This window comes from Hylobates moloch, unplaced genomic scaffold, assembly GCF_009828535.3.
Source record: "Hylobates moloch isolate HMO894 unplaced genomic scaffold, HMol_V3 SCAFFOLD_21, whole genome shotgun sequence".
Lineage (NCBI taxonomy): Eukaryota > Metazoa > Chordata > Mammalia > Primates > Hylobatidae > Hylobates > Hylobates moloch.
The window spans coordinates 44,306,098-44,318,067 of NW_026652296.1; the positions used below are offsets into that span (position 1 = coordinate 44,306,098).

An 11,970-nucleotide genomic window follows, 5' to 3' on the forward strand; every position below is an offset into this window, starting at 1 on the left:
ATAGTATTCCATGGTGTACCACATTTTCTTTATCCAGTCTATCATTGATGGACATTTGGATTGGTTCCAGTGCTGCAATAAACATATGTATGCATGTGTCTTTATAGCAGAATGATTTATATTCCTTTGGGTAAATACCCAGTAATGGGATTGCTGGGTCAAATGGTATTTCTGGTTCTAGATCATTGAGGAATTGTCACACCATCTTCCACAATTGTTAAACTAATTTATGTTCCCACCAACAATGTAAAAGCATGCTATTTCTCCACAGCCTCACCAGCATCTATTGTTTCTTGACTTGTTAATAATCACCCTTCTGACTGGCATGAGATGGTATCTCATTGCAGTTTTCATTTGCATTTCTGTAATGATCAGTGATGTTGAGCTTTTTTACATAAGTTTCTTGGCTGCATAAATGTCTTCTTTGGAGAAGTGTCTGTTCATATCCTTTGCCCGGTTTTTGATGGGGTTGTTTGTTTTTCTCTTGTAAATTTGTTTAAGTTCCTTGTAGATTCTGGATGTTAGACCTTTGTCAGATGGATAGATTGCAAAAATTTTCTCCCATTCTGTACATTGCCTGTTTACTCTGATAATAGTTTATTTTGCTATGCAGAAGCTCTTTAGTTTAATTAGATCCCATTTGTCAATTTCAGCTTTTGTTGCAATTGCTTTTGGCATTTTCATTGTGAAGTCTTTGCCCATGCCTATGTCCTGAATGGTATTGCCTAGGTTTTCTTCTAGGGTTTTTATGGTTTTTGGTCTTACATGTAAGTCTTTAATCCATCTTGAGTTAATTTTTGTATAAGCTGCAAGTAGGGGGTCCAGTTTCAGTTTTCTGCATATGGCTAGCCAGTTTTCCCAACACCATTTATTAAATAGGGAATCCTTTCCCCATTGCTTGTTTTTGTCAGGTTTGTCAAAGATCAGATGGTTTTAGATGTGTGGCATTATTTCTGAGGCCTCTGTTCTGTTCCACTTGTCAATATATCTGTTTTGGTACCAGTACCATGCTGTTTTGGTTACTGTAGCCTTGTAGTATAATTTGAAGTCAGGTAGCATGATGCCTCCAGTTTTGTTCTTTTTGCTTAGGATTGTCTTGGCTGTACGGGCTCATTTTTGGTTCCATATGAAATTTAAAGTAGTTTTTTCTAATTCTGTGAAGAAAGTCAGTGGTAGCTTGATGGAGATAGCATTGAATCTATAAATTACTTTAGGCAGTATGGCCACTTTCATGATGTTGATTCTTCCTATCCATGAGCATAGAATGTTTTTTCCATTTGTTTGTGGACCCTCTTATTTCCTTGAGCAGTGGTTTGTAGTTCTCCTTGAAGAAGTCCTTCACATACCTTGTAAATTGTATTCCTAGGTATTTTATCCTCTTTGTAGCAATTGTGAATGGAAGTTCACTTGTGATTTGGCTCTCTGTTTGTCTATGGTGTATAGGAATGCTTGTGATTTTTGCACATTGATTTTGTATCCTGAGACTTTGCTGAAGTTGCTTATCAGCTTAAGGAGATTTGGGGCTGAGACGATGGGGTTTTCTAAATATACAATCATGTCATCTACAAACAGAAACAATTTGACTTCTCTCTTCCCATTTGAATATCCTTTGTTTCTCTTGACTGATTGCCCTGGCCAGAACTTCCAATACTATGTTGAATAGGAGTGGTGAGAGAGGGCATCCTGTCTTGTGCCAGTTTTCAAAGGGAATGCTTCCAGCTTTTGCCTATTCAATATGATATTGGCTGTGGGTTTGTCATAGATATACCTCATTATTTTGAGATATGTTCTATCAATACCTAGTTTATTGAGAGTTTTTAACATTAAGGGATGTTGAATTTTATTGAAGGCCTTTTCTGCATCTATTGAGATAATCATATAGTTTTTGTCTTTCATTCTGTTGATGTGATAGAGTATGTTTATTGATTTGTATATGTTGAACCAGCCTTGCATCCCAGGGATGAAGCTGACTTGATCTGATCGTGGTGGATAAGTTTTCTGATGTGCTGCTGGATTCGGTTTGCCAGTATTTTATTGAGAATTTTTGCATCGATGTTCATCAGGGATATTGGCCTGAAGTTTGTTTTGTTGTTGTTGTATCACTGCCAGGTTTTGGTGTCAGGTTGATGCTGGCTTCATAAAATGAGTTAGGGTGGAGTCCCTCCTTTTCAATTGTTTGGAATAGATTCAGAAGGAATGGAACCAGCTCCTCTTTATACCTCTAGTAGAATTCAGCTGTGAATCCATCTGGTCTTGGGCTTTATTTTTGGTTGGTAGGCTATTAATTACTGCCTCAACTTCAGAGCTTGTTATTGGTCTATTCAGGAGTTTCACTTCTTCCTGGTTTAGTCTTGGGAGGGTGTATGTGTCTAAGAATTTATTCATTTCATCTAGATTTTCCAGTTTATTTGCATAGAGGTATTTATAGTGTTCTCTGATGGTAGTTTGTATTTCTCTAGGGTCTGTGGTGCTATCCTCTTTATCGTTTTTTTTAATTGTGTCTATTTCATTCTTCTCTCTTTGCTTCATTATTATTCTAGCTAGTGGTCTGTCTATTTTGTTAATTTTTTCCAAAAACAGCTTCAGGTTTCATTTATTTTTTGGAGGGTTTTTCTTGTCTCTATCTCCTTTGATTCTGCTCTGATCTTAGTTATTTCTTGTGCTCTGGTAGCTTTTGGATTTGTTTACTCTTGCTTCTCTAGTTCTTTTAATTGTGATGTTAGGGTGTCGATTTGAGATCTTTCTAGCTTTCTGATGTGGGCATTTAGTGCTATAGATTTCCATGTTAACACTGCTTTAGCTGTTTCCCAGAGATTCTGTTACATTGTCTCTTTGTTCTCATTGGTTTCAAAGAACTTACTGATTTCTGCCTTGATTTCGTTGTTTACCCAGGAGTCATTCAGGAGCAGGTTGTTCAATTTCCAAGTAATTGTGTGGTTTTGAGTGAGTTTCTTAATCCTGTTCTAATTTGATTGCACTGTGATCTGAAAGATTGTTTGTTATGATTTCAGTTCTTTTGCATTTTCTGAGGAGCGTTTTGCTTCCAATTGTGTTGTTGATTTTAGAGTAAGTGCCATGTGGCACTGAAAAGAATGTATATTCTGTTGATTTGGGTGGAGAGTTTTGTAGGTATCTATTAGGTACACTTGATCAAGAGCTGAGTTCAAGTCCTGAATATCCTTGTGAATTTTCTGTCTCGTTGATCTCTCTAATATTGACAGTGGGGTGCTAACGTCTTCCACTATTATTGTATGGGAATCTAAGTCTCTTTGTAAGTCCCTAAGAACTTGTTTTATGAATCTGGGTGCTTCTGTATTAGGTGCATATGTATTTAGGATAGTTAGCTCTTCTTGTTGAATTGATCCCTTTACCATTATGTAGTGCCCTTCGTCTCTTTCAATCTTTGTTGGTTTAAAGTCTGTTTTGTCACAGACTAGCATTGCAACCCCTGATTTCTTTTGCTTTCCATTTGCTCAGTAAATTTTTCTCCATCCCTTTATTTTGAGTCTATGTGTGTCGTTGCATGTGAAATGGGTCTCCTGAATACAGCACACCAAAGGTTCTTGACTCGTTATCTAATTTGCCAGTCTGTATCTTTTAATTGGGGCATTTAGCCCATTTTCATTTAAGGTTAGTATTGTTATATGTAAATTTGATCCTGTCATCATGATGCTATCTAGTTATTTTGCACACTAGTTGATGCAGTTTCTTCATAGTGTCATTGGTCTTTATATTTTGGTGTGTTTTTGCAGTGGCTGGTACTTGCTTTTCCTTTCCATATTTAGCGCTTCCTTTAGGAGCTCTTGCAAGGCAGGCTTGGTGGTGATGAAATCCCTCAGCATTTGCTTGTCTGGAAAAGATTTTATTTCTTCTTTGCTTGTGAAGCTTAGTTTGGCTGGATATGAAATTTGTGTTGAAAATTCTTTTCTTTAAGAATGTTGAATATTGGCCCCTACTCTCTTCTGGCTTGTAGGGTTTCTGCAGAGAGGTCTGCTGTTAGTCTGATGGGCTTCCCTTTATAGATGACCTGGCCTTTCTCTTTGGCTGCCCTTAACATTTTTTCCTTCATTTCAACCTTGGAGTATCTGATGATTATGTATCTTGGGGTTGATATTCTTATGAAGTATCTTAGGGGTATTCCCTGTATTTCCTGAATTTGAATGTTGGCCTGTCTTGCTAGGTTGGGGAAGTTCTTCTGGATAATATCCTGAAGTGTGTTTTTGAGCTTGTTTCCATTCTCCCCGTCTCCTTCAGGTACTCCAATCAATCGTAGGTTCAGTGTTTTTACATAGTTCCATATTTCTTGAAGGCCTTATTTGTTCCTTTTCATTTTTTTTTCTCTATTCTTGTCTACATTCCTTATTTCAGCAAGATGGTCTTCAAACTCTGATATCCTTTTTTCTGCTAGGTCGATTCGGCTATTGATACTTGTGTATGCTTCACAAAGTTAACATGCTGTGTTTTTCAGCTCCATCAGGTCATTTATGTTCCTCTCTAAACTGGTTATTCTAGTTAGCAGCTCCTCTAACATTTTATCAAGGTTCTTAGCTTCTTTGCATTGGATTAGAACATGCTCCTTTAGCTCGGCAGAGTTTGCTATTACCCATCTTCTGTAGCCTACTTCTGTCAATTCATCCATCTCACCCTCTGTCCAATTCTGCCCCCTTCCTGGAGAGACATTGCAATCATTTGGAGGAGAAGAGGAGCTCTGGCCTTTTGGGTTTTCTGCATTTTTTCATTGATTCTTTCTCATCTCATGAGTTTGTCTGGTTTTGATCTTTGAAGCTGCTGACCCTTGGATGGGGTTTTGTGGGGACTTTTTTTTGTTGTTGATACTGTTGTTGCTTTCTGTTTGTTTGTTTTTCTTTCAATGGCCAAGTCCCTTTTCTGAAGGGCTGGTGTGGTTTGCTGGGGGTTTACTTTAGGCCCTATTCATTTGGTTTGCTCCTGTGCTTGGAGATATCACTCAAGGAGGCTAGAGAACAACAAAGGTGGGTGCCTGCTCTGGGATCTCTGACCTCCAGAGGCAGCAACCTGATGCCAGTAGGATCACTCCTGAATAGGGTGTCTGACAACCCCTATTGGGTGGCACGGGGAACAGGACTCATTTAACAAAGTACTTTGACGGTCCCTTGGTGGAGGGGGTGTGCTTTGCTGTGGGGAAACCCACTCATCTGGGCTGCCCAGATTCTTCAGAACTAGCAGGAGGAAAGGCTAAGTCTTCTGGTCTGCAGATAACTGCAACCACTCCTCCCACTAGGGCCTCAGAGTTCTGTCCCTGAGCCCCTGGCTGGAGTTGTTGGAGTTCCTGCAGGGAGGCCCTGCCCAGTGAGAAGGGATGAGTCAGGGTCAGGCCTGAAGAGGCACTCTGGCTGTAGTCTGCCACAGCTGGTGTGTTGGGCTATGGGGGACACCTCTTAGGACCAAGCTATCCAGCCTCCCTGGCTCCAGCAGAGGAAAAGTACAGCCTGGAGCTGTAGAGATGGATGATGACCTTCCTTTGCCTAGGGAGCTTAGTGTGTCAGGCAGCTCTCAGTCCTAGTGCTGGCTGCTGCCCTTCCCCTGAGGAGCTCAAATGGCTTAGACAGCAGGCAGCTGCAGCTGTGGTGCTGGTCATCTCTCCGGCAGAAACTCAGCAGGCTTAAGTGGATTCTAGCTGAGAGGCTGAGAGACTGTTGAGGATCTGCATGGCTCCAGGGTTGGGACCCTAGGCCCCGGTGGCACGGGTTCATGAGTGGGATCTTCCAATACATGGGTTGCACAGTTCCGTGGAAAAGGCACAGTTTCCCTGGCTTCCCTGGCTGGGTAGCATGCTCACTCACCACCTCCCTTGGCTGGGGAGTGGGGGCTCCCCTGCCCTGTGTGCCTCTCAGGTGGGCAGCTGCACCACACTGCTCTTCCTTCCTCTCCACAGGTAATGCCAGTCACCTAGTCTGTTCTGATGAGAGAACCTGGTTACCTCAGTTGCTGGTGCAAGATTCACATGCTATTATGGTTTTTTTCAATGGGAGCCTTTGATCTCCATTGCTTCTAGTTGGCCATCTTGGCCCTGCCCCCAGTTAAGAGCTTTTTTTTTTTTTTTTTTTTTGAGAAGGAATCTCGCTCTTTCACCCAGGCTGGAGTGCAATGGTGCGATCTCCGCTCACTGCAGGCTCTGCCCCCTGGGGTTCACGCCATTCTCCTGCCTCAGCCTCCCGCGTAGCTGGGACTACAGGCGCCCGCCACCTTGCTCGGCTAATTTTTTGTATTTTTAGTAGAGACGGGGTTTCACCGTATTAGCCAGGATGGTCTCGATCTCCTGACCTCGTGATCCGCCCGCCTCGACCTCCCAAAGTGCTGGGATTACAGGCGTGAGCCACTGCGCCCGGCCAGAACTTTTTAACATTAAACTCTCTATCATATATTTTCACATAGGCAATTAAAAGAAGAAAAATAATTTTTCAAAAGGAAAACAGTTGTCACAGACCTTTAGTGAAGATGCACATTTGAATGACCAGGGAAATTCTAAAAACATTTATTGCGGCTTTAATATTTGCTACAAGTACAGAATTCATTTTAAAAAACCCTTGTATTCTATAACTGTGGCACTTTTGTAGACTAGAAAAATAACTATAAAATCTCCAGGCACAGAAAAAGAATAAATTCTAATATTTTCAAATATCCCATGTAAGACATGATACAATGTTTGAAGAAGAAAAATGATCTCCCAGTATTAGGGAAGTAGAAAGGTGGTGGGTGGAACCAGCCACAGTCATGACTCAGGTGGCCTTGGCTGCTGCTTAGAATTTCTGGATATTTGTGCTCTGTGCCTAATGACCACAGTGTCTTAGGCTGCATACCTTTTACCTGTTTTTTCACTGTATATCAACTAATTATTGAGTAAGAAACAAGATAAATCTCTGTAAATTTTATCTATTAGAGCCTGACTCTAGGAAAGAAGCACCCCCTTCACAATCCCCTTCACAATCACAATTCCTGAGCATAGCACCTCTGTGTGCATGAGGGCTTTCTGTAGCCCTGAGAGTCCAAGCGTGGGGCTCACTGGGAATGCTGGAGAGCTAATGCTCCCTAGGAACAGCTTCTAAACAGTAACTGGCAGGAGTCAGTAGGTTAATACCCCAGATCCTTTGCACTTGGTTGGACAGCTCTCAGGCATGTTCTATATTGTCTCCCAGAGGTCACCATCAGGACTGATTCCTGGTTGCCCACAGCGACAATGTGCTGAATACAAACTCTTCCTTGGCCTCCTTCTCTTTCCTGTCTCACTCCCCACCTCTCTTACCAGTGCTGCCTGGGATCACCTGCTAAATAAGCTACTTGAATTCACTTTTATGTAGGCAAGTATTCTTTTTGGAGATCGATCCAAGATAAGACTTGCAGGCTCCAGAACCGCTGATGACATAGGCACCTACATGGACCAAATACACAGCCCTTTCATATGATGCAGCTACCATCAAGGTTAAATTTGGATTAAAGTGATGTATTAGTCCATTCTCACACACTGGAAAGATACTATGGGAGACTGGGTAATTTATAAAGGAAACAGGTTTAGTTGACTCAGTTCTACATGGCTGGGGAGGCCTCAGGAAACCCATGATCATGGTGGAAGAGGGAACAAGGACCTTCCTCACATGGCAGCAGGAGAGAGAGAAGAATGAAGGAGGAATTTCCAAACACTTATTAAACAATCAGATCTCATGAGAACTCACTCACTATCACAAGAACAGCATGGGAGAAACTGCCCCCCACCCCCGATCCAATCACCTCCCTTCCTTGACACATGGGGATTACAGGTCTCTTCCTAGACATGTGGGAATTACAATTCAAGATGAGATTTGGGTGGGGACACAGAGCCAAACCATATCAAGTGATAATCCACGTTTAGCCTCTATTAACAGGAGTGAATCTATTATCCCAGCACTTTGGGAGGCCAGAGCTGAAGGATCACCCGAGTCTAGGAGTTTGAGACCATTCTGGCCAATATAGTGAAACTAAAAAAAAAAAAAAAAAAAAAAAAAAAAGTGAAGAAGAAGAATTATTACCTGGGTGTGGCGGTGTGGACCTGTAGTCCCACCAACTTTGGAGGATCCCTTGAGCCCAGGAGTTCAAGGCTGTAATAAGCTATGTTTGTGCCACTGTACTCCAGGCTGAGTGAGAGAGCAAGACCCTCTCTCTATTAAAAAGAAAATAACAAAAGACTAGTTTGGTTCTGTTCCTACCTAATCACCATTTTCTTGTTGAGCTTTCTTACCTTCATCTTAATTAACATGTGCTTTACTGATGTCTTTTAACTGAATTTTTTTTTATAACTTTGAATTTAGGGTGACTATTGACTGTTCATAGTGAATTTTTTTAAGATATAAACTTCACAGGAATTTATGGTGAGTAGAGTAAAATATAGCCTGAACCCCCATGCCCTGGGCCTTTTATAAATGCATATTCATATAGCAAGTAGCAAGAGTAAGCACAGAGCAATCAAACACCATAGCAAGCACAAAACCAATAGCTGACTTAGAAAGAACCCTTGGATTTTTATGCTCTGGGTTTCATTCAATTCACAGTGATATTTTTTAGCCCTTAGTGATACAACCAAATTAACACATGTCTACAGTGTCTGGTAGAAACCAATGGTTGGACCAAGGTGAAAGAGAAGTCAGGAAGGAAGGAAGGAGGGAAGGAAGGAAGGAAGGAAGGAAGGAAGGAAGGGAAAGGGAGGAAAAATCCAAAGAACGCAAAGAAAAGCAAGTCTTGGGAAGTAAATAAGTTGCAAGTATTCGCTTACAGAATCCTTGCTACATTAGTATAAAATTATTATTATTATCATCCTATTTTATAGGTGAGGAAACCAAGGCACAAAAAAGTTTTTAAAAATGATCCAAGCTGTAAGACCTAATAAGAAGCAAAGCCAGGATTTGGACCAAAACAGCCTGAGGTCAAGGTTAGGTAAAATTTTCTTTCTACTTTCATGAAGAAAGTTTGGAAAGGAAATTAAGGATGCCATGTCAGAAAATAGATAAATCTGTTATTTTAAATTCTAAATTACATGAAGCCACCAAGTCCTGAAAATATTCAAGCAGTCCTAGGAAGCATACCCAATGTGAGGAAGAGCTAAGGACTCCTCCTAACAGCCATGGAGAAGCCATGATGGAAGCAGATTCTCCAGCCCCTGTTAAACCTTCCAATGACTGCACCCACAGGTGACAGTTTGAACTGCAACCTCCTGAGACCATGAGCCAGAACTGTCCATTTAAGCCACTCCCAAATTTCTGATTCACAGAGACTGTGAGGCAATAAATATTTATTGTTTTAAGCCACTAACAGTGTGGTAATCTCCTGTGCAGCATTAGTTAACTAATATAGATTTTGGTGCTGAGAGTGGAGTTTGAACCTGTGTTAATTTGCTATTGTTGGCATAGCAAAGTACCACAGAGTAGATGGTTTAAAGAAGAAAGATTTATTTTCTCACAATTCTGGAGGCTAGGAACCTGAGATCAAGGTGTCAGCAGATCGGTTCCCTCTGAGGCCTCCCTCCTTGGCTTGCAGATGGCCGCCCGCCCCCTGTGCCTTCCCAAGATCTGCCTTCTGTGTGTCTGTATCATAATCCCCTCTTCTCGTAAGGTCACCAGTCATATTAGATTAGTGTTGTCAAACGCCAGGGGTTTGGCCTAGGTCCGGTTGCTCACCACAAAGAAAGCCGATCACTGAGAAAATGAGCGTTGCCAAGGAAGAAAGGCTTTATTGCAGGTGACATCAGCCAGGAGATGGGGGGCAAGTCTCAAATCTGTTTCTCCAACCAATTAAAGTTAAGGGTTTATATAAGAGTCGGTCAACAGACAGCAGGTGCTCAGACAAGGGACCTGGTGTCTTATTGTCTGGACGCAGTGATCTAGGAAGTTTCAGTTTTTTGATACCATCTGGGAGGAAAATTGGATTGGTTTCTCTAGGACCCACCCTAATTACTTCATCTTAACTTAGTAATCTTTTTAAAGACTGATTCTCCAAATACAGTCATATTCTGAAGTACATGGAGTCAGGATTTCAACATATGAATTTTGAAAGAACAAAATCTAACCCCTAACAGAACCCATTCCATCTCTATCACTTACCAAATGTCAGATATTAAGGAAGTTTTGTGATTTTCTCTATAAAATGTAAATGATAATACCCAACTCGGAGGACTGTTTTGGATATTTATGTTTAAGTCACTCAATACTGCATCTCGCACATAATAGGTGAGCTATAAGTATTTGCTGACACTGACACTCAATGAAACAGCACTCTGTCAACCCATTTTAAAGCATTTGATTGTGAAGCCCACTGCAAACCTTGTTAAACCAATCTCTTCCTTTTAAACTAGACTAGTGAAATTTTACTGTGCATTTTTCCATGTGTTTAATTGCATAGAGGAAGGATTAATGGAAATAAACCTTACAGGTAGAAAATAATTAGAAAATTTTTGCCAAGAAAAAAATGTTGTTGCTTTAATTTAAACTTTAATTTAGCTCTGTGGAAAGGGCTTTTGCTTTCTCTTATTTGAATTTTATTTTAGTAATTCACAGGCGGTGCTGTTGACATGCTCTCATGACCAACCTCAAATTTAATTTATTTTCACCAGCCCAAAGCACAGATGCCAGCTATTATCATGGCTGCTGCTGTGCTCAATTGGTTCTTGCAATAGATGAACATAGAAATAAATTGGCTTCAGAGGGTTTTCTGTGCCATGTTTTACACCCTACTGTGACTCAAGAGATGATAACTTTTATAAAAATTTTGTACAATTTATATAGTTAATTAAAACAGAACTGAGCTGGGCACAGTGGCTTGCACCTGTAATCCCAGCACTTTGGGAGGCCGAGGCAGGAGAATCACTTAAGCCCTGGAGTTCAAGACCAGCCTGGGCAAACATAGTGAGACCTATCTCTACAAAAAATGTAAAAATATTAACTGGGTGTGGTGGCATGTGCCTGTAGTCCCAGCTACTTGGGAGCTGAAGTGGGAATATTGCTTGAGCCCAGGAGTTTGAGGCTGCAGTGAGCCATGATTGTGCCACAGCACTCCAGCCTGGGTGACAGAGTGAGACTTGATTTCAAAAGAAAAATAAAAAACCTAGATGCTTATCTCTCTCACTTCTAGGTTCCTGACTTCTTAGGTGTGACCACAATTGAAGTGACCTGGCCTGAGGGTCCATCTCTTCCAGAAGGAATCCATATGAAAGAAGTAACTGCCCTCAGCAACAACTTTTATAAATAAGACTGACACACACACACACACAAAGCTTGCTAATTATTTTTTAAAGGATTACAACAAAAGTCCTATGGTATTTTTTCTTACATATTTTGTACCATATAAAATGAAGTGAGGGAAAGTGCCCAGTGTGGAGTTCTGTGGTTTCTCCTGCATCCTACTAGGCTAACTGGGAGCACCAGAGAGAGCATAATTTTGAGTTAGCAGAAATGGGAAGACCTAGGTAAATTTAGTGTTGTGGAGAGGAAATAATGTAAAGAGCTCCCATCTTCCTTCACTTGAGAGTGTGGGGCTGGGCTGGGGGACAATGTGAGAGAAGGCGGAAGAATAGTAAAAGCTTGGAGCAGCTGCATTACAGAATGGAATGATAGGGAGCACTGAGGACAAGAGAAACGATTACTGAGCAGCATGGTAGCCCTGGTGAGGTTGGAAGGCTTATTTTTAGAAGGCCGCCAAGCAGTTGAGGAGGGGAGATTTCCCTCGACAACTTGGTGCAGGATTGGGCCCACATTAAAGGAGACAGGGCAGAAGCAGAGATTACAACGAGGGAGCAAGAATGGCCAGAGTTGAAGATCCTGGTTGCAGAGCTTTGACCCTCTCTCCTGTGTGGCACTTGGTGAAGTCGGGGATGGTTTTAATGGAGAACATGTGCTAACCTTTCTCATTCCCCAGGTGTGAGAGCCGTTATGCCACGAACAACAGCATCACACATTGGCTGAGCCAAGC

General features: G+C 41.4%; 1 long non-coding RNA gene across 1 annotated transcript in view; it reads left to right on the forward strand.

The window, feature by feature from the left end:
• Positions 1-11,266, forward strand: part of LOC131382180 (uncharacterized) — a 31,436-nt gene extending 20,170 nt beyond the window's left edge. The window contains exon 3 of the long non-coding RNA XR_009211432.1: positions 11,134-11,266. This is a non-coding gene — a long non-coding RNA (uncharacterized LOC131382180). The remainder of the gene's footprint in view (positions 1-11,133) is intronic.
• The last annotated feature ends 704 nt before the right edge of the window (positions 11,267-11,970 follow it).